Below are 25,948 nucleotides of genomic sequence, written 5' to 3'. Positions count from 1 at the left end.
AGTACCATGATTTAGATCTGAACCTATTATGTTTTCATGAATATATTTGTGTTCTTGATCCTATCTTGCAAGTTGTAGACACCTATTACGAGTTATGATCCGCATACCCCAAGGCGAGAATAATTGGGATTCTTTCTGGTGATTACCGTAGTTTGAGGAGTTCATGTATTCACTAAGTGCTAATGCTTTAGTCCTGTTCTCTATTAAAAGGAGGCCTTAATATCCCTTAGTTTCCACTTGGACTCCGCTGCCATGGGAGGGTAGGACAAATGATGTCATGCAAGTTATTTACCATAAGCACATATGACTACATACGGAATACATACCTACATTATATTGATCAATTGGAGCTAGTTCTGTGTCACCCTAGGTTATGACTACTACGTGATGAATATCATCCAACACAATTATCATTGCCGATCGAATGCCTACGAGCTTTTCACATATTGATCTTTTCACATATCATCCAACACTACTGATACTTTTGTCACCATTACCGTTACTTCCATAGTACTTCGCTACTAAATACTTTGTTGCAAATATTAAGTATTTCAGGTGTGGTTGAATTGATAACTCAGCTGCTAATACTTGTGAATATTCTTTGGCTCCCCTTGTGTCGAATCGATAAATTTGGGTTGAATACTCTACCCTCGAAAATGGTTGTGATGCCCTATACTTATGGGTTATCAGAGTCCTGTTTTGTAGTACGTCACACCCTCCCGATGAACAGGACCCTGTTCGACTGTAGGCGCTCGTACAGAAGTCTGTTTCCTTCGTTTTGCGCTATGCTAGACCCCTCCCGATCAATAGGACCCCGTTTCGACCGTAGGCGCTCGAATAGAAGTCAATTTCCTTCGTTTTGTGGTACAACAGACCCCTCCCTATGAACAGGATCTCGTTTCGACCATAGGCAGTCGAATAGAAGGTCGTTTCCTCCATTTCGATGTACGCCAGACCGCATTTCACTTGTTTCGTCGAACATGACACATTTCGACATAGTCGGTTGCCTCCCGATCAACACTACCATGTTTTGTCCGTTCCAACCCAGTCGGTTGGTTGCCGATGAACAGGACACCGTTGCTGTACATGTTTGAGACCCCGCCCATATGTACGTACATCACCATATTTACTTTCTTGCAGCGCGCATGTACGTAGTGTACACGATATAGATGGGACTGCATGACATGCTACGTCGGCGGCTCTACTATGACACATGCCGATCTTTACTTGGCCCTAGTTCATCGCTGCAGAGAGACCGATCGTCTGCTATGTGCGTACATGTTTGTGACCAGACAGGTAACACTACGTACGATTCGATCTGGTGGGTCCTGATGTCGCTTGGAACTGCGTCGGTATTTCCCCAAAGAGGAAGGGATGATACAACACAGCTACGGTAGGTATTTCCCTCAGTTATGAAACCAAGGTATCAATCTAATAGGAGGACCAACCAAGACTATGTAAACGGTACCTGCACACAAAGAACAAATACTTGCAACCTGACAAGTAAGAGGGGTTGTCAATCCCTCCTCGGTTAAAAGATAAATTGTTTTGCGGTTGATTGGATAAATAGATCTCGATAAGACGCAAAATAAAATAAGTAATAAAAAGCACAGCAAGGTATTTTTGGGTTTTTTAGAAATATAGATCTAAAAATAAAAGTGAATAAGAATAGATCTCAAGGCAAATATGATAAAGAATAGACCCGGGGGCATAGATTTCACTACTTCCTTCTCTCGAGAAATAGCACACGGTGGGTAAACAAATTATTGTTGGGCAATTGATAGAAGATTAAATTATTATGACAATATCTAAGGCAATGATCAATATATAGGCATCATGTCCAAGATTAGTAGACCAACTCCTGCCTGGATCTATTACTATTACTCCATGCATCGACCACTATCCAACATGCATCTAGTGTATTAAGTTTATGGAGAAATGGAGTAATGTAATAAGAATGATGACATGATGGAGACAAGATCTATTCATGTAGGAATAGACCCCATCTTGTTATCCTTAATAGCAACGATACATGTGTGTCTTGCTGCACCTTCTGTCACTAGGAAAGAACATTGCAAGATCGAACCCATCACAAACCACTTATTCCCTTGGCAAGAAAAATCGATCTAGTTGGCCTACCTAAACCAAAGATTCGAAGAAGAAATATGAGGCTATAAATAATCATGCATATAAGAGATCAGAGAAGACTCAAATTAATATTCATGGATATAGATCTGATCATAAACTCAAATTCATCGGATCCCAACAAACACACCGCAAAAAGAGTTACATCAAATAGATCTCCAAGAGACCATTGTATCGAGAATCAAAAGAGAGAGGAAGCAATCTATCTACTGCCTATAGACCCTTAGGTCTATGGTGGACTACTCACGCATCATCGAAGAGGCACCAATGAGGATGATGAACCCCTCTCTACGGTGTTAGATTGGATCTCGTGGTTCTGGAACATGCGGCGGCTAGAATTGTGTTTTGTCGACTCCCCTAGGGTTTTTGGATTATTTGGGAACTTTTAGGGTGAAGAGGTGGTGCATGGGGGTTACGTGGGGGGCACAACCCTCTGGTACTTTCTTGGCCCACATGGTGTCTTCTGGTCCAGAAAAAATCTCCAAAAAGTTTCGTGGTGTTTCGACTCTGTTTGGTACTGATATTTGGTGAAGTAAAAAACAAGCAAAAACAGCAACTGGCATTGGGCACTATGTCAATAGGTTAGTCCCCAAAAATGATATAAAGTTGCTATAAAATTAATATAAAACATCCAAGAATGATAATATAACAGCATGGAACAATCAAAAATTATATAGATGTTGGAGAGGTATCAGCATCCCCAAAGTTAATTCCTGCTCGTCCTCGAGTAGGTAAATGATCAAAACTGAATTTTTGATGTGGAGTGTTGCCTAACATGTTCATCACACATTATTTTCTTTTGTATCACGGACATTTGTACTTTTATATGGTTCAAAGCAATAGTCAAGTTTTGACATGAAGATTTCAATACTCAAGCGTATCAACAAGCAACCATGTCTTTCAAAATATCAACACTAGTGCTCCCTAGTTGGGGCTTTATAAGAGAAGATGGAGACTCAAATAAAAATGAAAATTGCATAAAGTAAATAGATAAGCCCTTCGTAGAGGGAAGTAGGGATTTGTAGAGGTGAGCTCAAAGCAAAAATTGAGAGATAAAAAAATTTGAGAGCATACTTTTCCCGTCAACAAAATGACCGAGTAATTCCCAACACTTTCCATGCTAGATATATCATAAGCGGTTCCCAAACATAAAATAAAGTTTATTCCTTTTTCCACCATTCTTTCACAATCCATGCCTAGTCGTATCCACGGGTGCCCACCGTACCAACACTTTGCAAGGAATTTATTATTTGACAACATAAAGTAAATTTCTTTTTCATTTCGGGACTGGGCATCCCTATTACCGCCATACTCTCATGCAAAACAAGTGAATAAACACTCATATTGAGAATAACACATCTAGCATGGAAAATATTGGCCACCCCTTGCCGCTATATCAATGGTACGATCACACAAAAAGGAAATTCATTTTGAAAATTAGATGTGGCACATACAAATTAGCTTAGAACGACATGAAAATACCGCATATAGGTAGGTATGGTGGACTCATATGGAAAACTGGGTTTAAAGATTTTGGATGTACAAGTAGTATTTCTACTTAGTACAAGTGGAGGCTAGAAAATAGATTGACAACCAAGAAACAAAAAATCACATAAGCGAGCATAACTAACACCGAATAATGCACCATAATTAGAATATAATTTAGTTTCATAACTATTGAATTTCGTTCTTGCATAGGGAATCACAAACCTTAAAACCGATATTCTTACTAAAGCATAAGTACTCACCAACATGACTCATATATTACTATCATCATATCTCAAAACTATTACAAAGAATCAAGGTTAATTTGTATAATGATCTTCATGAAAGTTTCTATTATATCCCTCTTGAATATCTCTCACTTTGGGACTAATTTCATAAGTTGCAATTGCTTTTGATAAGCTCAAATAAATTTAAGTGAAGAGCATGAGCATAAAAAATTTCATCTCTCAAAATAATATAAGTGAAGCATGAGAGAATTTCTTCAGAAATTTACTAACTCTCAAATATATCTAAGTGAAGCATGAGAGCATTTCTTCAAAAACATTAAAGTACACCATGCTCAAAAGGATATAAGTGAAGCACTAGAGCAATTCCATAGCTCCGAATTTTTAAGTGAAGCACACATAGAGCAATTCTTTCAAATCATAGCATAATTTTGGCTCTCTCAAATAGGTGTGTCCGGCAAGGATATATGACACAAACTAAAAATCAAAACAAGAACAAACTCATATAATAAAATACGCTCCAACCAAAACTCATGAGATGTGATGAATAAAAATATAGCTCCAAGTAAAATACCTATGGTCGTCAGAAGAAAGAGGGGATGCATTCCGGGGCATTCCCAAGCTTAGTTGCTTGGTTCTCCTTGAATATTATCTTGCGGTTCCATGGGGCATCACCAAGCTTAGGCTCTTTACACTCATCATTCCTTCATCTATCATGATCCCACCCAAAACTTGAAAACTTCAATCACACAAAACTTAACAAAACCTTCTCGAGATCCGTTAGTATAATAAAGCAAATCACTACTATAAGTACAGTTGCAAACACATTCATATTTTATTTTTGCATTATACCTAATTTATTCTAACTTCACCATGGCATATACCCCCCGATACAATCCATAGATTCATCAAAATAAGCTCATTACGCAAAGAAAACGGAATCTGTCAAAAATAGAACAGTATGTAGTAATCTAGAAACTTGTATACTTCTGTAACTCCAAAAAATCTGAAAAATTAGGGAAACATAGGAAATTTGTATATTAATATTGTTTAAAAATTCAGAATTTTATCGTGCTTCTGTAAATTTTAACAATTCTGTTACTGAGTGCAAAAGTTTCTGTTTTTCAACAAGATCAAATCAACTATCACCCAACATAATTCCAAAGGCTTTACTTGGCACAAACACTAAATAAAACATAAAAACACAATCATAACAGTAGCATAATTTTGCAAACACTCAAGAATAGAAAGAAAAAGGCAAAAAAATTATTCATTGGGTTGCCTCCCAACAAACGCTATTGTTTTATGCCCCTAGCTAGGCATAATGCATAGATTCAAGTATTGTCATCTTTAGTTTTTGATCCATAGGATGACCTCATGACTGATTCATATGGTGGATTAATTCTTGTTCTAGGGGAGTGTTCCATGCCTTTTCTTAGTCGAAATTGAAATTTAATATCCCTTCTTTCATATCGATCATGGCACCTATAGTGCGTAAAAATGGTCTACCAAGTATAATAGGACAAGACGGATTGCAATCAATATCAAGAACAATAAAATCTATGGGAACATAGTTCCTATTTGGAAGAATAATAATATCATTAATTCTTCCCAAAGGCTTTTTAGTAGTAGAATCCGCCAAGTGCAAATTGAGGGAACATTCTTGAATATCGGTAAGACCAAGCACATCACATAAATATTTCGGAATTGTGGAAACACTAGCACCCAAATCACATAAAGCAAAGCACTCATAATTTTTTATCTTGAATTTGATAGTAGGTTCCCATTCATCATGTAATTTTCTAGGAATTGAAATCTCTAGTTCCAACTTTTCTTCTAAAGCTTTCGTCATGGCATCTACGACACGTTTAGTAAAAGCTTTATTTTTTTCATAAGCATGGGGTGAATTTATCATCGATTGAAACAAAGAAATACATTCAATCAAAGAGCAATTATCATAATTAAAGTCTTTGTAATCCAAAAGAGTGGGCACATCACTAGTTAAAGTTTTGACCTCTCCAAACCCACTTTTATCAATTTTCTCATCAAGATTTTCACCCTCCGAATTATCGGGACGCCCTCTAGCTAAAGTTGACTCTTCTTTAGTCCCTTTGTCATCAATTTTAATTTTAATAAACAAGGAATCGATGGAAGAAACACCAATCATTTTAAGATCTTCATCATTTTTATGAAAGCGATCAGTAGAAACCGCTCGTTCTAAAAATTCTCTTTTGGCTCTAAGCATAGCGGTTCTTTTCTTACTTTCATCCCTAGAAACATATAAGATTTAATTGATTCACTAATATCAACCTTAGGTGGAAAAGTTTAATCTTGAGATTTTCTATGTCATGCGGAATTCTATCAATACTCCTAGACATATCATCAATCTTATTCAACTTTTCTTCTATCGTAGTATTGAAAGCTTTTTGAGCATTGATAAATTCTTCAATATTATTTTCAAGATCAGAGGGGTTCCTATTATTATAAGAAGATTTACCATAGGAATTACCATAATTATTAGAGCAATTTTCAGGAAAAGGACTGGGATTAAAATTACCTCTATAAGTATTGTTGTTAAAATGGTTTCACGAGACAAAATTCACATCTACGGGGTCGCTATTTTTCTCAATCAAAGTAGCCAAAGGCACATCATTAAGAGCAATAGGAGCATTTTTATTAGCAACCAATTTCATAAGAGCATCAACTTTTTCACTCAATGTACTAATTTCTTCAACAAAATTAACCTTTTTACTAGTAGGTGCTCTTTCAGTATGCCGTTGTGAATAATTTGCCATGATATTATCTAACAATTTAGTAGATTCACTCAAAGTAATCTCCATAAAAGTACCATCCACGGCAAAATCCAAAACATTTCTAGAAACAAAATTCAATCCCGCATAAAAAAATTGTATAATCATCGAAAATTTAAACCATGAGTAGGACAATTTCTTAGCATCAATTTCATTCTTTCCCAAGATTATGCAACATGTTCATGCTCAGGTTGCTTAAAATTTCTGATTTGAGTCCTAAGGAAAATAATTTTCGTGGGCGGAAAATACTTAGTAATAAAGCATCTTTGCACTTATCCCAAGAACTGATACTATTGCCAGGCAAAGAGGAAAACCAAATTTTTGCATGATCCCGCAAAGGTAAAGGAAACAATTTCAACTTCACAATATCATTATGCACATCTTTTTTTATTTTGTATATCACACAATTCTATGAATTTGTTTAGATGGGACGCGACATCCTCACTAGGAGTATTGGAAAATTGATCTTTCATCACAAGATTCAACAAAGCGGCATTAATATCACAAGACTCTGCACTAGTGGCGGGAGGATCAATCAGAGTGCTAATAAAATCATTATTATTGGTATTAAAAGAATCAAACTATTTGGTATTTTCTTGAGACATCATAACCACGCAAACAATAATGCAAAAAAAAGATAGATCTGATGAGAAAACGGCGAAGGACAAAGAGGGCAAATAAAATGGCATATTTTTGTTAAGTGGCAAATATGAAAATGAGAGGCATATGGAAAATAATGTAAATTGCAAGGAGATGAGATTTGTGATTAGGAACCTGATAGATGTTGATGATTCCTCCCTGGCAATGGCGCTAGAAATTGGCAAGTTGATGGGAAACTATCTTGACTTGATCCTCCCCGGCAACGGTGCCAGAAATTCCTTTTGATGTCGCTTGAAACTGCGTCGGTATTTCCCCAGAGAGGAAGGGATGATGCAGCATAGCTACAGTAGGTATTTCCCTCAGTTATGAAACCAAGGTATCAATCCTGTAGGAGGACCAAGCAAGACTATGTAAACGGTACCTGCACACAAAGAACAAATACTTGCAACCTGGCGCGTAAGAGGGGTTGTCAGTCCCTCCTCGGTAACAAAGATAAATTGTTTTGTGGTAGATTGGATAAATAGATCTCGATAAAACGCAAAATAAAATTAGTAATAAAAAAGTGCAGCAAGATATTTTTGAGTTTTTAGAGATATAGATCTGGAAATAAAAGTGAATAAAAATAGATCTCAAGGAAAATATGATAAAGAATAGACCCGGGGGCCGTAGATTTCACTAGTGGGTTCTCTTGAGAAACATCACACAGTGGGTAAACAAAGTACTGTTGGGCAATTGACAGAAGATCGAATAATTATGATGATATCCAATGCAATGATCAATATATAGGCATCACGTCCAAGATTAGTAGACCGACTTGTGCTTGCATCTACTACTACTACACACATCGACCGCTATCCAGCATGCATCTAGAGTATTAAGTTCATGGCGAAATAGAGTAATGCAATAAGAACGATGACATGATGTAGACAAGATTTGTTCACGTAGGAATAGACCCCATCTTGTTATCCTTAATAGCAATGATACATGCGTGTCTTGCTGCTCCTTTTGTCACATGGAAAGAACACCGCAAGATCGAACCCATCACAAAGCACCTCTTCCCATGGCAAGAAAAATCGATCTACTTGGCCTAACTAAACCAAAGATTCAAAGAAGAAATAACAGTCTATAAATAATCATGCATATAAGATATCAAAGAAGACTCAAATAATATTCATGGATATAGATCCGATCGTAAACTCAAAGTTCACCGGATCCCAACAAACACACCGCAAAAAAGAGTTACATCAAATAGATCTCCAAGAGACCATTGTATTGAGAATCAAAAGAGAGAGAGAGAGGAAGCCATCTAGCTACTGCCTACGACCCTTAGGTCTATGGTGGACTACTCACGCATCATCAGAGAGGCACCAATGAGGATGATGAACCCCTCTGTGATGCTGTTAGATTGGATCTCGTGGTTCTAGAACTTGCGACGGCTGGAATTGTGTTTCGTGGACTCCCCTAGGGTTTCTGGAATATTTGGGAATTTATGGGGTGAAGAGGCGGTGTAGGGGGCTACATGGGGGGCACAACCCTCTGGTACTTTCTTGGCCCACATGGGGGGCACAACCCTCTGGGAATTTATGGGGTGAAGAGGCGGTGTAGGGCGTTTTGACTTCGTTTGGTACTGATATTCTGCGAAGTAAAAACAAGCAAAAAATAGCAACTGGCACTGGGCACTATGTCAATAGGTTAGTCCCAAAAATGATCTAAAGTTGCTATGAATTGAATATAAAACATCCAAGAATGATAATATAACAGCATGGAACAATCAAAAATTATAGATACATTGGAGACGTATCAGGTCCCAGCTGTCAGGGGGTAAGGAGGCACTTCCTTCCGTGTGAAGATGTAGCTAGTGGGTCCTAGCTGTAAGGGGGAAACATTTTTTCACGAAATACAGAGGCCCATCCGATGGGTCCCTGCTGTTAGGTGGAGGAATCATTATTTTGCGTGTAATAAGGAGGCACTTCCTTGCGTGCGGCAGTGGACCAAGCTGTCAGCCTCTCCACATACAGTCTTCTTCTGATGGATATCGTTCGTTGACCACGTTGACCATGCCGTGCCGAAAGTAGCAAGGTGGTGGATGATGGCGAGGCCTAGGAAGGAAACGACATGGAGTCGGGGAAGACTCGGTAGTTGCTTCCCACCTAGAGGGGAGTATGAGGTTTTACTGGTTTGTATGTTGTTGCCAGAGAATAACAAGAGTTGTGGGTGAGTAGAGGGATGGCCATGCTAGTGATGGGAGTAGGGTGGGGCGATGAGGCCTGCGGCAGCACAGCCAGCCACGGGAGGCAGGACCAAACGGTACAGCCAGTGCTGGTTTGGGCAGCTGGAGCAAGAAGACCAAAGGTTGAAGAAGTAGTATGGTGGTACGTCTCCAACGTATCTATAATTTATGAAGTATTCATGCCATGTTTATTATAATTTTGTATGTTTTTGTTGACTTTTATATGATTTCATGTACTAACATATTGACCTAGTGCCTAGTGCCAGTTGATTATGACAACAAAGTTCCAATTGATTTAGTGATGAATCCACTATTTTGGAAAAGGTTTCGATTGATTGTGACAACAAAGTTTCTATATATGATGATTATGGTGTTGACATGTATGCTACAAAGAGTAATGATAACCATGAAACTTGTCATCATGATTTTAACATTCAATTAGATTATGCCAATCAGGTATCTCATGATAGTTATTTTGTTGAGTTTGCTACCACTACTATTGATGAGAATAAATTTGCTTATGTGGAGAGTAATAAAATTTCTATGCTTGAGGATCATGAAAAGAATTGATTTATGTGATAGATATATTGTTGAATTCATTCATGATGCTACAGAAAATTATTAAAAGAGAGGAACATATGCTTTTACATATCTCAATAATATCAGGTTTCCTCTCTATGTGTTGAAAATCTCGAAGTTTTGCCCGTTCTGCCTTCCTATGCTAGTCGATTCTTGCTCCCATAAATTGTTTGGTCACAAAATCCCTATGCATAGGAAGTGGGATATGACCCACAAGTATAGGGATCTATCGTATTATTTTTGATAAGTAAGAGTGTCGAACCCAATGAGGAGCACAAGGAAATGACAAGTGGTTTCCAGCAAGGTATTCTCTGCAAGCACTGAAACTATCGGTATTAGATAGTTGTGTTGAAGGAAATATGCCCTAGAGGCAATAATAAAGTTATTATTTATTTCCTTATTTCATGATAAATGTTTCTTATTCATGCTAGAATTTTATTAACCGGAAACATAATACATGTGTGAATACATAGACAAACAGAGTGTCACTAGTATGCCTCTACTTGACTAGCTCGTTAATCAAAGATGGTTATGTTTCCTAACCATAGACATGAGTTGTCATTTTATTAACGGGATCACATCATTAGGAGAATGATGTGATTGACTTGACCCATTTCACTAGCTTAGCACTTGATCGTTTAGTTTGTTGCTATTGCTTTCTTCATGACTTATACATGTTCCTATGACTATGAGATTATGCAACTCCCGTTTACCGGAGGAACACTTTGTGTGCTACCAAACGTCACAACGTGACTGGGTGATTATAAAGGTGCTCTACAGGTGTCTCCGAAGGTACTTGTTGGGTTGGCGTATTTCGAGATTAGGATTTGTCACTCCGATTGTCGGAGAGGTATCTCTGGGCCCTCTCGGTAATACACCACATAAGCCTTGCAAGCATTGCAACTAATAAGTTAGTTGCGGGATGATGTATTACGGAATGAGTAAAGAGACTTGCCGGTAACGAGATTGAACTAGGTATTGAGATACCAACGATCGAATCTCGGGCAAGTAACATACCGATGACAAAGGGAACAACGTATGTTGTTATGCGGTCTGACCGATAAAGATCTTCGTAGAATTAGGAGCCAATATGAGCATCCAGGTTCCGCTATTGGTTATTGACCGGAGACGTGCCTCGGTCATGTCTACATTATTCTCGAACCCGTAGGGTCCGCACGCTTAAGGTTTCGATGAAAGTTATATTATGAGTTTATGAGTTTTGATGTACCGAAGGAGTTCAAAGTCCTGGATGAGATCGGGGACATGACGAGGAGTCTCGAAATGGTCGAGACGTAAAGATCGATATTTTGGACGACTATATTCGGACATCGGAAAGGTTCCGAGTGGTTCGGGTATTTTCGGGGGTACCGGGGAGTTACGGGAATACGAGGAAGAAGTAGAGAGGGCAGCAGCCCAGGAGGAGGCGCGCCCACCCCCCTAGCCCAAACCGAATTGGACTAGGGGGCCGGCCCCCCTTTCCTCCTTTTCCTCCCTCTTCTTCCTTGTCTCCTACTCCTACTACATGGAAGGACTCCTAGTTGGACTAGGAAAAGGGGAACCCTACTCCCGGTGGGAGTAGGACTCCCCTAGGGCGCGCCATAGAGAGGGCCGGCCCACCCCTCCTCCACTTCTTTATATACGGGGGCAGGGGGCACCCCATAGACACACAAGTTGATCTTCATGATCGTTCTCTTAGCCGTGTGCGGTGCCCCCATCCACCATAATCCTCGATAATATTGTAGCGGTGCTTAGGCGAAGCCCTGCGACGATAGAACATCAAGATCGTCACCACGCCGTCGTGCTGACCGAACTCTTCCCCAACACTTTGCTGGATCGGAGTCCGGGGATCGTCATTGAGCTGAACGTGTGCTAGAACTCGGAGGTTCCTTAGTTTCGGTGCTTGATCGGTCAGGCCGTGAAGACGTACGACTACATCAACCGCGTTGTCATAACGCTTCCGCTATCAGTCTACGAGGGTACGTAGACTACACTCTCCCCTCTCGTTGCTATGCATCACCATGATCTTGCGTGTGCGTAGGAATTTTTTTGAAATTAGTACGTTCCCCAACAGTGGTATCAGAGCCAGGTTTTATGCGTTGATGTTGTGCACGAGTAGAACACAAGTGAGTTGTGGGCGATATAAGTCATACTGCTTACCAGCATGTCATACTTTGGTTCGGCGGTATTGTTGGATGAAGCGGCCCGGACCGACATTATGCGTACGCTTACGCGAGACTGGTTCTACCGACGTGCTTTGCACACAGGTGGCTGGCGGGTGTCAGTTTCTCCAACTTTAGTTGAACCAAGTGTGGCTACGCCCGGTCCTTGCGAAGGTTAAAACAACACCAACTTGACAAACTATCGTTGTGGTTTTGATGCATAGGTAAGAACGGTTCTTGCTAAGCCCGTAGCAGCCACATAAAACTTGCAACAACAAAGTAGAGGACATCTAACTTGTTTTTGCAGGGCATGTTGTGATGTGATATGGTCAAGACATGATGCTAAATTTTATTGTATGAGATGATCATGTTTTGTAACCGAGTTATCGGCAACTGGCAGGAGACATATGGTTGTCGCTTTATTGTATGCAATGCAATCGTGCTGTAATGCTTTACTTTATCACTAAGCGGTAGCGATAGTCATGGAAGCATAAGATGGCGAGACGACAACGATGCTATGATGGAGATCAAGGTGACGCGCCAGTGACGATGGTGATCATGACGGTACTTCGGAGATGAGATCACAAGCACAAGATGATGATAGCCATATCATATCACTTATATTGATTGCATGTGCTTGCTTTGATTGACGGTAGCATTATAAGATGATCCCTCACTAAATTATCAAAGTATAAGTGTTCTCCCTGAGTATGCACCGTTGCGAAAGTTCTTCGTGCTGAGACACCACGTGATGATCGGGTGTGATAGGCTCTATGTTCATATACAACGGGTGCAAAACAGTTGCACACGCGGAATACTCGGGATAAACTTGACGAGCCTAGCATATAACAGATATGGCCTCGGAACACAGAGACCGAAAGGTCGAGCGTGAATCATATAGTAGATATGATCAACATAGTGATGTTCACCATTGAAAGTACTCCATCTCACGTGATTATCGGACATGGTTTAGTTGATTTGGATCACGTGATCACTTAGAGGATTAGAGGGATGTCTATCTAAGTGGGAGTTCTTAAGTAATATGATTAATTGAACTTCAATTTATCATGAACTTAGTCCTGGTAGTATTTCTATGTTGTAGATCAATAGCTCGCGTTTAGCTCCCTTGTTTTATTTTTGATATGTTCCTAGAGAAAACTAAGTTGAAAGATGTTTGTACCAATGATGCGGATTGGATCCGTGATCTGAGGTTTATCCTCATTGCTGCACAGAAGAATTATGTGCTTGATGCACCGCTAGGTGACAAACCTATTGCAGGAGCAGATGCAGACGTTATGAATGTTTGGCTAGCTCAATATGATGACTACTTGATAGTTTAGTGCACCATGCTTAACGGCTTAGAATCGGGACTTCAAAGATGTTTTGAACGTCATGGACCATATGAGATGTTCCAGGAGTTGAAGTTAATATTTCAAGCAAATACCCGAGTTGAGAGATATGAAGTCTCCAACAAGTTCTATAGCTAAAAGATGGAGAGGAGAATCGCTCAAATAGTGAGCATGTGCTTAGATTGTCTGGGTACTACAATCGCTTGAATCAAGTGGGAGTTAATCTTCCAGATAAAATAGTGATTGACAGAATTCTCTAATCACCATCACCAAGTTAGTAGAACTTCGTGATGAACTATGATATGCAAGGGATAACGGAAACGATTCCCAAGCTCTTCGTAATGTTGAAATTGACAAAGGTAGAAATCAAGAAAAACATCAAGTGTTGATGGTAGACAAGACCACTAGTTTCAAGAAAATGGCAAAGAAAAAAAGGGGGAACTTCAAGAAGAACAGCAAGCAAGTTGTTGCTCAAGTGAAGAAGCCCAAGTCTGGTCCTAAGCCTGAGACTAAGTGCTTCTACTGCAAAGGGACTGGTCACTGGAAGCGGAACTACCCCAAGTGATTGGCGGATAAGAAGGATGGCAAAGTGAACATAAGTATATTTGATATACATGTTATTGATGTGTACTTTACTAGTGTTTATAGCAACCCCTCAGTATTTGATACTAGTTCAGTTGCTAAGATTAGTAACTCGAAATGGGAGTTGCAGAATAAACAGAGACTAGTTAAGGGTGACGTGACGATGTGTGTTGGAAGTGGTTCCAATATTGATATGATCATCATTGCACACTCCCTATACTTTCGGGATTAGTGTTGAACCTAAATAAGTGTTATTTGGTGTTTGCGTTGAGCATGAATATGATTTTATCATGTTTATTGTAATACAGTTATTCATTTAAGTAAGAGAATAAATTGTTGTTCTGTTTACATGAATAAAACCTTACATGGTTACACACCCAATGAAAATAGTTCATTGGATCTCGATCATAGTGATACACATATTCATAATATTGAAACCAAAAGATGCAAAGTTAATAATGATAGTGCAACTTATTTGTGGCACTGCCGTTTAGGTCATATTGGTGTAAAGCGCATGAAGAAACTCCATGCTGATGGGATTTTGGAATCACTTGATTATGAATCACTTGGTTCTTACGAACCATGCCTTATGGGCAAGATGACTAAAGACACCGTTCTCCGGAACAATGGAGCGAGCAACTGACTTATTGGAAATAATACATACTGATGTATGCGATCCGATGAGTGTTGAAGCTCGCTGTGGGTATCGTTATTTTCTGACCTTCACATATGATTTGAGCAGATATGGGTATATCTGCTTGATGAAACATAAGTCTGAAACATTTGAAAAGTTCAAAGAATTTCAGAGTGAAGTGGAAAATCATCGTAACAAGAAAAATAAGGTTTCTACGATCTGATCACGGAGACAAATATTTAAGTTACGAGTTTGGTCTTCAATTAAAACTATGTGGAATAGTTTCACAAATTCATGCCACCTAGAACACCACATCATAATGGTGTGTTCGAACGTCATAACTGTACTTTATTGGATATAGTGCAATCTATGATGTTTCTTACCGATTTACCACTATAGTCTTGGGGTTATGCATTAGAGACAGCTGCATTCACGAAAAAAGGGCACCATCTAAATCCGTTGAGATGACAATGTATGAACTGTGGTTTGGCAAGAAACCAAAGTTGTTGTTTCTTAAGGTTTGGGTTGCAATGCTTATAAGAAAAAGTTTCATCTTGATAAGCTCAAACCCAAATCGGAGAAATGTGTCTTCATAGGATACCCAAAGAAGACAGTTGGGTACACCTTTTGTCATAGATCCGAAGGCAAGACATTCGTTGCTAAGAATGGATCCTTTCTAGAGAAGGAGTTTCTCTCGAAAGAAGTGAGTGGGAGAAAAGTAGAACTTGATGAGGTAACTGTACCTGATCCCTTATTGGAAAGTAGTACATCAGTTTCTGTGACACCTACACCAATTATCGAGGAAGCTAATGATGATGATCATGAAACTTCAGAACAAGATACTACAGAACCTCGTAGATCAACCAGAGTAAAGATCCGCACCAAGAGTGGTACGGTAATCCCTGTTCTGGAAGTCATGCTACTAGATCATGATGAACCTACGAACTATGAAGAAGCGATGGTGAGCCCAGATTCGCAAAATGGCTTGAAGCCATGAAATCTGAGATGGGATCCATGTATGAGAACAAAGTGTGGACTTTGGTTGACTTGCCCAATGATCGACAAGCAATTGAGAATAAATGGATCTTCAAGAAGAAGAGTGACGCTGACGGTAATGTTACTGTCTACAAAGCTCGACTTGTCGCAAAAGGTTTTCGACAAGTTCAAGGGATTGAGTACGATGAGACCTTCTCACCCGTAGCGATGCTTAAGTCTGTCCGAATCATGTTAGCAATTGCCGCATTTTATGATTATGAAATTTGGCAGATGGATGTCAAAACTGCATTCCTGAATGGATTTCTAGAAGAAGAGTTGTATATTATGCAGCCGGAAGGTTTTGTGGATCCAAAAGGAGCTAACAAAGTGTGCAAGCTCCAGCGATCCATTTATGGATGGGTGCAAGCCTCTCGGAGTTGGAATAAACGCTTTGATAGTGTGATCAAAGCATTTGGTTTGTACAGAACTTTTGGAGAAGCCTGTATTTACAAGAAAGTGAGTGGGAGCTCTGTAGCATTTCTGATATTATATGTGGATGACATATTACTGAATGGAAATAATATAGAATTTTTTCTGGATAGCATAAAAGGATACTTGAATAAGAGTTTTTCAATGAAAGACCTCGGTGAAGCTTCTTATATATTAGGCATCAAAATCAATAGAGATAGATCAAGAAGTTTAATTGGACATTCACAAAGCACATACCTTGACAAAGTTTTCAAGAAGTTCAAAATGGATCAAGCAAAGAAAGGATTCTTGCCTGTGTTACAAGGTGTGAAGTTGAGCAAGACTCAAAGCCCGACCACGGCATAAGATAGAAAGAGAATGAATGTCATTCCGTATGCCTCAGCCATAGGTTCTATAAAGTATGACATGCTGTGTACCAGATCTATTGTATACCCTACACTGATTTTGGCAAGGGAGTACAATAGTGATCTAGGAGTAGATCACTGGACAGCGGTCAAAATTATCCTTAGTGGAATAAGGATATGTTTCTCGATTATGGAGGTGACAAAAAGGTTCGTCGTAAAGGGTTACGTTGATGCAAGTTTTGACAATGATCTAGATGACTCTAAGTCTCAATCTGGATACATATTGAAAGTGGGAGCAATTAGCTACAGTAGCTCCATGCAGAGCATTGTTGACATAGAAATTTGCAAAATACATACAGATCTGAATATGGTAGACCCGTTGACTAAACTTCTCTCACAAGCAAAACATGATCACACCTTAGTACTCTTTGGGTGTTAATCACATAGCGATGTGAACTAGATTATTGACTCTAGTAAACCCTTTGAGTGTTGGTCACATAATGATGTGAACTATTGGTGTTAAATCACATGGCAATGTGAACTAGATTATTGACTCTAGTGCAAGTGGGAGACTGAAGGAAATATGCCCTAGAGGCAATAATAAAGTTATTATTTATTTCCTTATATCATGATAAATGTTTATTATTCATGCTAGAATTGTATTAACCGGAAACATAATACATGTGTGAATACATAGACAAACAGAGTGTCACAAGTATGCCTCCACTTGACTAGCTCGTTGAATCAAAGATGGTTATGTTTCCTAACCATAGACATGAGTTGTTATTTGATTAACGGGATCACATTATTAGGAGAATGATGTGATTGACTTGACCCATTCTGTTAGCTTAGCACTCGATCGTTTAGTATGTTGTTATTGCTTTCTTCATGACTTATACATGTTCCTATGACTATGAGATTATGCAACTCCCGTTTACCGGAGGAACACTTTGTGTGCTACCAAACGTCACAACATAACTGGGTGATTATAAAGGAGTTCTACAGGTGTCTCCAAAGGTACATGTTGGGTTGGCGTATTTCGAGATTAGGATTTGTCACTCCGATTGTCGGAGAGGTATCTCTGGGCCCTCTCGGTAGTGCACATCACATAAGCCTTGCAAGCATTGCAACTAATGAGTTAGTTGCAAGATGATGTATTACGGAACGAGTAAAGAGACTTGCCGGTAATGAGATTGAACTAGGTATTGAGATACCGACGATCGAATCTCGGGCAAGTAACATACCGATGACAAAGGGAACAACGTATGTTGTTATGCGGTCTGACCGATAAAGATCTTCGTAGAATATGTAGGAGCCAATATGAGCATGCAGGTTCCGCTATTGGTTATTGACCGGAGACGTGCCTCGTTCATGTCTACATTGTTCTCGAACCCGTAGGGTCCGCACGCTTAAGGTTTCGATGAAAGTTATATTATGAGTTTATGAGTTTTGATGTACCGAAGGAGTTCGGAGTCCTGGATGAGATCGGGAACATGACGAGGAGTCTCAAAATGGTCGAGACGTAAAGATCGATATATTGGACGACTATATTCGGACATCGGAAAGGTTTCGAGTGATTCGGGTATTTTCGGGGGTACCGAGGAGTTACGGGAATACGAGGAAGAAGTAATGGGCCTCATGGGCCAAGTGGTGGAAGAGAGGAGGCAGTGCGCGCGGTCCCCTAGCCCAAACCGAATTGGACTAGGGGGTCGCCCCCCCTTTCCTCCTTTTCCTCCCTCTCCTTCCTTGTCTCCTACTCCTACTACATGGAAGGACTCCTAGTTGGAGTAGGAAAAGGGGAATCCTACTCCCGGTGGGAGTAGGACTCCCCTAGGGCGTGCCATAGAGAGGACCGGCCCTCCCCTCCTCCACTCCTTTATATACGGGGGCATGGGGCACCCCATAGACACACGAGTTGATCTTCGTGATCGTTCTCTTAGCCGCGTGCGGTGCCCCCCTCCACCATAATTCCTCGATAATATTGTAGCGGTGCTTATGCGAAGCCCTGCGACGGTAGAACATCAAGATTATCACCACGCCGTCGTGCTGACGGAACTCTTCCCCGACACTTTGTTGGATCGGAGTCCGGGGATCGTCATCGAGCTGAACGTGTGCTAGAACTTGGAGGTGCCGTAGTTTCGGTGCTTGATCGGTCGGGCCATGAAGACGTATGACTACATCAACCGCGTTGTCATAACGCTTCCGCTGTCGGTCTACGAGGGTACGTAGACTACACTCTCCCCTCTCCTTGCTATGCAGCACCATGATCTTGCGTGTGCGTAGGAAATTTTTTGAAATTACTACGTTCCCCAACATGTGTGATAAGATAATTCGCAACGGGTAACAAGTAAAAAGTGTAACTAAGGTGCAGCAAGGTGGCCCAATACTTTTTGTAGCAAAGGACAAGCCTGGACAAACTCTTATATAAAGCAAATCTCTCCCAAGGACACATGGGAATTACCATCAAGTTAGTTTTCATCATGCTCATATGATTCGTGTTCATTACTTTGATAATTTGATATGTGGGTGGACTGGTGCTTGGGTGCTGTCCTTACTTGGTGAAGCCTCCCACGTATGATTAACCCCTCTTGTAAGCATACGCAACTACGAAAGAAGAATTAAGATAAATCTAACCACAACATGAAACATGTGGATCCAAATCAGCCCCTTACGAAGCAACACATAAACTAGGGTTTAAGCTTCTGTCACTCTAACAACCCATCATCTACTTATTACTTCCCAATGCCTTCCCCTCATGGTGAATTGTCATGTAGTCTATGTTCACATAACACCACTAGAGGAAAGACAACATACATCTCATCAAAATATCGAATGAATACCAAATTCACATGATTACTTATAACAAGACTTCTCCCATCTCCTCAAGAACAAACGTAACTACTCACAAAGCATATTCGTGTTCATAATCAGAGGGGTATTGAATATCATTAAGGATCTTAACATATGATCTTCCACCAAATAAACCAACTAGCATCAACTACAATGAGTATTCAACACTACTAGCAACCCACAGGTACCAATCCGAGCTTTTGAGAGAAAGATTGGCTACAAAAGATGAACTAGGGTTTGAGAGGAGATGGTGCTACTGAAGTTGTTGATGGATATTCACCCCCACTCGATGAGAGGATCGTTGGTGATGATGATGGCTTTGATTTTGCCCTCCCGGAGGGAAGTTTCGTAGACAGAACAGCTCCGCTGGAGCCCTAGATTGCTTCTGCCCAGGTACCGCCTCGAGACGGCAGCGCTTCGTCCTGAAAGCTTCCTTCTGATTTTTTCCTGGTCAAAACCCTCCATATAGTAGAATATGGACACTGGAGACTTGACAGGGGCCCCACAAGCCCTAGGGCGTGCCCAGGGGGTCGGGCGCGCCCCCCGGGCTTGTGGCCTCCTGGTGGGTCCCCTCTGGTATTTTTTCGCCCAATATTTTTATATATTCCAAAATAATTCTCCATAAATTTTCAGGACTTTTGGAGTTGTGCAGAATAGGTCTCTCAGATTTGCCCCTTTCCGATCCAAAATTCTAACTGCCAGCATTCTCCCTCTTCATGTAAATCTTGTAAAATAAGAGAGAAAAGGCATAAGTATTGTACCATAATGTGTAACAACAACCCATATGCAATAAATATCAATATAAAAGCATGAGTATCAACTCCCCCAAGCTTAGACCTCTCTTGTCCTCAAGCGAAAGGCTTAATCGATAAATATGTCCACATGTTTAGAGATAGAGGTGTCGATAAAATAAAATACGGACATGCAGGCATCATGATCATCTTTAGAACAACAACATATATTGTCATATAATTTCTTATGCTAAAGTGACAGTTCGCTCACAAGGTAAAGTATGAATCAGAAACTTCATTGAAAACTAACAAACTATGATCTCAGTCATTGAAACAATTGCAATTTATCATAATATCGGAAAGAGTCAATGTAAGAGCTTTTCAGCAAGTTCACATACTCAACTATCTTTTAGAATTCCGCAATTGCTGACACTCACACAATACTAATAAGTTCAAGGTCTCAATCAGACACAGAGAAATATAGGGGATTATAGTTTCGCCTCCCAATGTTTTACCTCAAGGGTAATCTCAACAATAATACTTTATGATAACCTACATCCGAGTGGGTATATATATCTGGATCTGTCCCCAATATATTGTGCTTGCCAAAAAGAAAAAGTGTAAAAAGGAAACATGAAGTTCACCATGACTCTTGTATAAGGGTAGAAGGTAAAGGAAAAAGATAGGCCCTTCACAGAGGGAAGCAGAGGTTGTCATGCGCTTTTATGGTTGGATGCACAAAATCTTAATTCAAAAGAACGTCACTTTATATTGTTGCTTGTGATAAAGAACTTTATTATGTAGTCCATTGCTTTTATTTCTTCCATATCACAAGTTCGTATAAAGCTTATTTTCCTCACACTAAAAGATCCTACATATTTAGAGAGAAATTTTTATTGCTTGCCCAGATGATAGCTTACTTGAAGGATCTTACTCAATCCATAGGTAGATATAGTGGACTCTCATGGCAAAACTGGTTTAATGGATGTGTCGATGCACAAGTAGTATCTCTACTTGGTGCAAAGGATTTGGGTAGCATGGGATGAGAAGCAAGCTCAACATGTTGGAGGATCCATAATAATATAAGTTCTATTCGGATATAAGAAAACATAACCCATTATGATGTCTTCCTTGTCCAACATCAACTTTTTAGCATGTAATATTTTAATGAGTGCTCACAATCACAAGAGATGTCCAAGATAATATATTTATATGTGAAACCTCTCTTTCTTTATTACTTCCTATTAATTTCAAAAATGACCAAAACTATGTTTTCAACTCTCAACATATTTTATTCATCATACCCTTTATATGTGAAGTCTTCACTCTCCATAAGATCATTATAAATCTTTTTACTTTCTTCTTTTCTTTTTCTCAAGATCATAGCAAGAAAGCAAAGCCCTCAACTCAAAATCACTCTTTATTATATATATATAACTCACAGACTCGATTACGTAGATAGATCACAAAGCAAAACTCACAGACTAAATCGTACTAAAAACTTTTATTCCACTAGATCAAGATATAACCAAAAGGATCGAACTAAGAAAAATGATAAAGGTAAAGGTAAAGTTATGATGGTGATACAATACCGGGGCACCTCCCCCAAGCATGGCATTTTCCAAGGGGAGTGCCCATACCCATGTATTTAGATCTCTTTCCTCGGAGACTATGTTGTCAACTCTCAACATATTTTATTCATCATACTCTTTATATGTGAAGTCTTCACTCTCCATAAGACCATTATATAATCTTTTTACTTATTTTTCTTCTTTTCTTTTTCTCAAGATCATAGCAAGAAAGCAAAGCCCTCAACTCAAAACCACTCTTTATTATATATATAACTCACAAACTCGATTACATAGATAGATCACAAAGCAAAACTCGCAGACTAAATCATACTAAAAAAATTTATTCCACTAGATCAAGATATAACCAAAAGGATCGAACTAAGAAAAACTATAAAGGTAAAGGTAAAGTTATGATGGTGATAATATACCGGGGCACCTCCCCCAAGCATGGCATTTTCCAAGGGGAGTGCCCATACTCATGTATTTAGATCTCTTTCCTTGGAGGTGGTGATGATGGAGTCGATGATGTTATAGGCTTGTCCTCCATCTTCCAGGGCATAGGCTCACCATCGTAGAAAGATGAACGAGTCTCCGCGATCCTCAAATCTGTAGCCAAACTCATCCTTTTAAATATGTATTCATACTCACAGTTCTAGTTTTGCAGGTCATAGATCTGGGCTTGGAGATGCTCGATTTTCTCGTGAAGCTTGAAGATGGCCTCTCCGATGTTCTTGGTGTCCAACTTGTGGTCACGAGTAAATTCCGTGATCATGGAGTGATTGCCGTTGAGTTCGCGTTTCACCATCCCTTGGCACTTGAAGACCTGCTGCTCCATTGCTTCGAGCATTGTCTCCACACTTCCGGCCTTCCTTGGCCCTTGAACATGACGGATATGCAGCACCCCCTCATGCATCTCGATGGTTTGAGATTGTTGTAGCACCTCCGCAAGGTAGAGGTTGATGACCTTCTCAAAGAACTTGTCCTTCGGAGCACTTGGGGCGCCATAGCAATCTAGATCTGTCAGAAAAACAGCTCGAAACAAGAACGGAGGATTTTGCTGTAATAAGATGGTCAAAACATTTGGGAGATTATATAATGAATTTTTACCGACCAAAAGAAGTGTACTACAAGAAAACGGAGTCCGAAGGGCACACGACGTGGCCACAAGCCTGGGAGGCACGCCTAGGCGGTAGGGCGTGCCTCCAAGGCTTGTCGCCTCCTTGTGCACTTTTCAGACTACTTTTAATTTTCCTAACTTTTTAAATATTCCAAAACAGAGTAAAATTGCCATTGGAAAAGTTTTGGAGTTGGTTTACTTATCGTACCACATACCTATTCCTTTTCAGAGTCTGAAATGTTCTGGTAGGTCTCCCTTATGTACTCCTCCGGTGTTATGGTATTAATAATATTGGCTTCAACATTTATGGGAGTACCTGAGATATAATGTTTGATTCTTTGCCTATTTACCACCCACAGGTTGGTGCCTTCGGCGTTGTTGATCTTGATGGCACTAGAACGATAGACCTCCTTGATAATATAAGGACCTTCCCATTTAGAGAGAAGTTTTCCTGCAAAAAATCTTAAACGAGAGTTGTATAGCAAGACATGGTCACCTACATTGAATTCACGCTTTTGTATCCTTTTGTCATGCCATCTTTTAACTTTTTCTTTAAATAACTTGGCATTTTCATAGGCTTGGATTCTCCATTCATCAAGTGAGCTAATGTCAAATAACCTCTTCTCACTGGCAAGTTTGAAATCATAGTTGAGATCTTTAATTTCCCAATAAGCTTTATGTTCTAGTTCAAGAGGTAAGTGACATGCTTTTCCATAAACCATTTTATACGGAGACATGCCCATAGGGTTTTTATAAGCAGTTCTATACGGCCATAATGCATCATCTAGTTTCTTAGACCAATTCTTTCTAGATCTATTGATAGTCTTTTGCAAAATCAATTTAATTTCTCTATTGCTCAATTCTACTTGACCACTAGACTGAGGATGATAAGGAGATGCATTTCTATGGTTGACATCATATTTAGCAAGCAATTTACGGAAAGCGCCATGGATAAAGTGTGAACCACCATCAGTCATTAAATATCTAGGGACTCCAAACCTCGGGAAAATAACTTCTTTAAGCATTTTAACAGAAGTGTTATGACCAACACAACTAGTTGGAATAGCTTCTACCCACTTAGTAACGTAATCAACAGCAACTAAAATATGTGTATACCCATTAGAGGAAGGAAAAGGTCCCATATAATCAAATCCCCAGACATCAAATGGTTCAATAACAAGTGAATAATACATAGGCATTTCGTCACGTCTACTAATATTACCAATTCTTTGACATTCATCACAAGACAAGACGAACTTATGATCATCCTTGAAAAGAGTAGGCCAATAAAAACCAGATTGTAATACCTTGTGTGTAGTTCTATCTCCAATGTGGTGTCCTCCGTAAGCTTCGGAGTGACACTTGCATAGGATTTGTTCCTGTTGATGCATAGGTACACAACATCTAATAACACCATCTACTCCTTATTTATAAATGTTTGGGTCATCCCAAAAGTAATGTCTTAAATCATATGAAAACCTTTTTATTTTGCTGGTATGTGCAACTAGGTGGTATAAATTTAGCAATAATGTAATCAGCATAATCAACATGCCATCGAGCACTACGAGAAGCATTTATGACAGCTAATTGTTCATCAGGAAAGCTATCATGAATAGGTAGTGGGTCATCAAGAACATTTTCTAACCTAGACAAGATATTTGCTACGGGGTTCTCAGCACCCTTTCTATCAATAATATGCAAATCAAATTCCTGTAGCAAGAGAACCCATCTAATAAGTCTAGGTTTAGCATCTTTATTTTCCATAAGATATTTAATAGCAGCATGATCGGTGTGAACAGTTATTTCGGAATCAACAATATAAAATCTGAACTTATCACAAGCAAACACATCTGCTAGAAATTCTTTTTCAGTAGTAGCATAATTTCTTTGAGCACTGCCTAGAGTTTTACTAGCATAATGGATAACATTCAATTTCTTATCAACTCTTTTTCATAGAACAGCACCAACAACATAATCACTAGCATCACACATAATTTCAAAGGGTAGGTTCCAATCAGGTTGTTGAACAATAGGTGCAGAAATCAAGGCTTTCTTAAGTATTTCAAAAGCCTCTATGCAATCATCATAAAAACAAAATGGAACATCTTTTTGCAAGAGATTAGTGAGAGGCCTAGAAATTTTAGAGAAGTCTTTAATAAATCTCCTATAGAAACCAACATGACCAAGGAAACTTCGTACACCTTTGATGTCTTTAGGACACGGCATTTTTTAAAATAGCATCGACTTTAGCTTTATCCACTTCAGTACCTCTTTCAGAGATTTTTTGACCCAATACAATACCTTCATTAACCATAAAGTGGCACTTCTCCCAATTCAAGACAAGATTAGTTTTTACACATCTCTCCAAAACTTGATCAAGGTTGCTTAAGCGATCATCAAAAGAAGTTCCATAAACGGAGAAATCATCCATGAAAACCTCAACAATCTTTTCACAAAAGTTAGAGAATATAGCAGACATACATCTTTGAAAGGTAGCAGGTGCATTGCATAAACCAAAAGGCAAACGTCTATAGGGAAAGGTACCAAAAGGGCATGTAAAAGTAGTTTTTTCTTGATCCTCTTGTGACACAGGTATTTGAGAACAACCAGAATAACCATCTAGAAAGCAAAAGTGTGTATGTTTTGATAGTCTTTCTAGCATTTGGTCAATAAAAGGTAGAGGATAATGATCTTTCCTAGTAGCTTTGTTTTACTTTCTAAAATCAATTACCATTCTATAACCTGTGACAATTCTTTGTGGAATCAATTCATTCTTATCATTGGGAACAACTATAATACCTCCCTTCTTAGGGACACAATGAACAAGAATTACCCATCTACTATCAGCAATAGGATAAATTATACCTGCTTCCAAAGGCTTTAATATTTCATTTCTTACCACTGGTTTAGCATTAAGCTCCATATTAATTTTATGCTGACATAGAGTGGGACTAATTCCCTTAAGAGCATCAGGAGTATATCAGATAGCGGCATGGTGCTTCTTCAGAGTTTTAAATAATTTCTTTTCTTCATGCTCTGAAAGGTTAGCGCTA

This window comes from Triticum urartu, chromosome 3 (genome assembly GCF_003073215.2).
Source record: "Triticum urartu cultivar G1812 chromosome 3, Tu2.1, whole genome shotgun sequence".
NCBI lineage: Eukaryota > Viridiplantae > Streptophyta > Magnoliopsida > Poales > Poaceae > Triticum > Triticum urartu.
The sequence above is the reverse complement of the archived record's forward strand: the minus strand, read 5'-3'. Positions refer to the sequence as shown.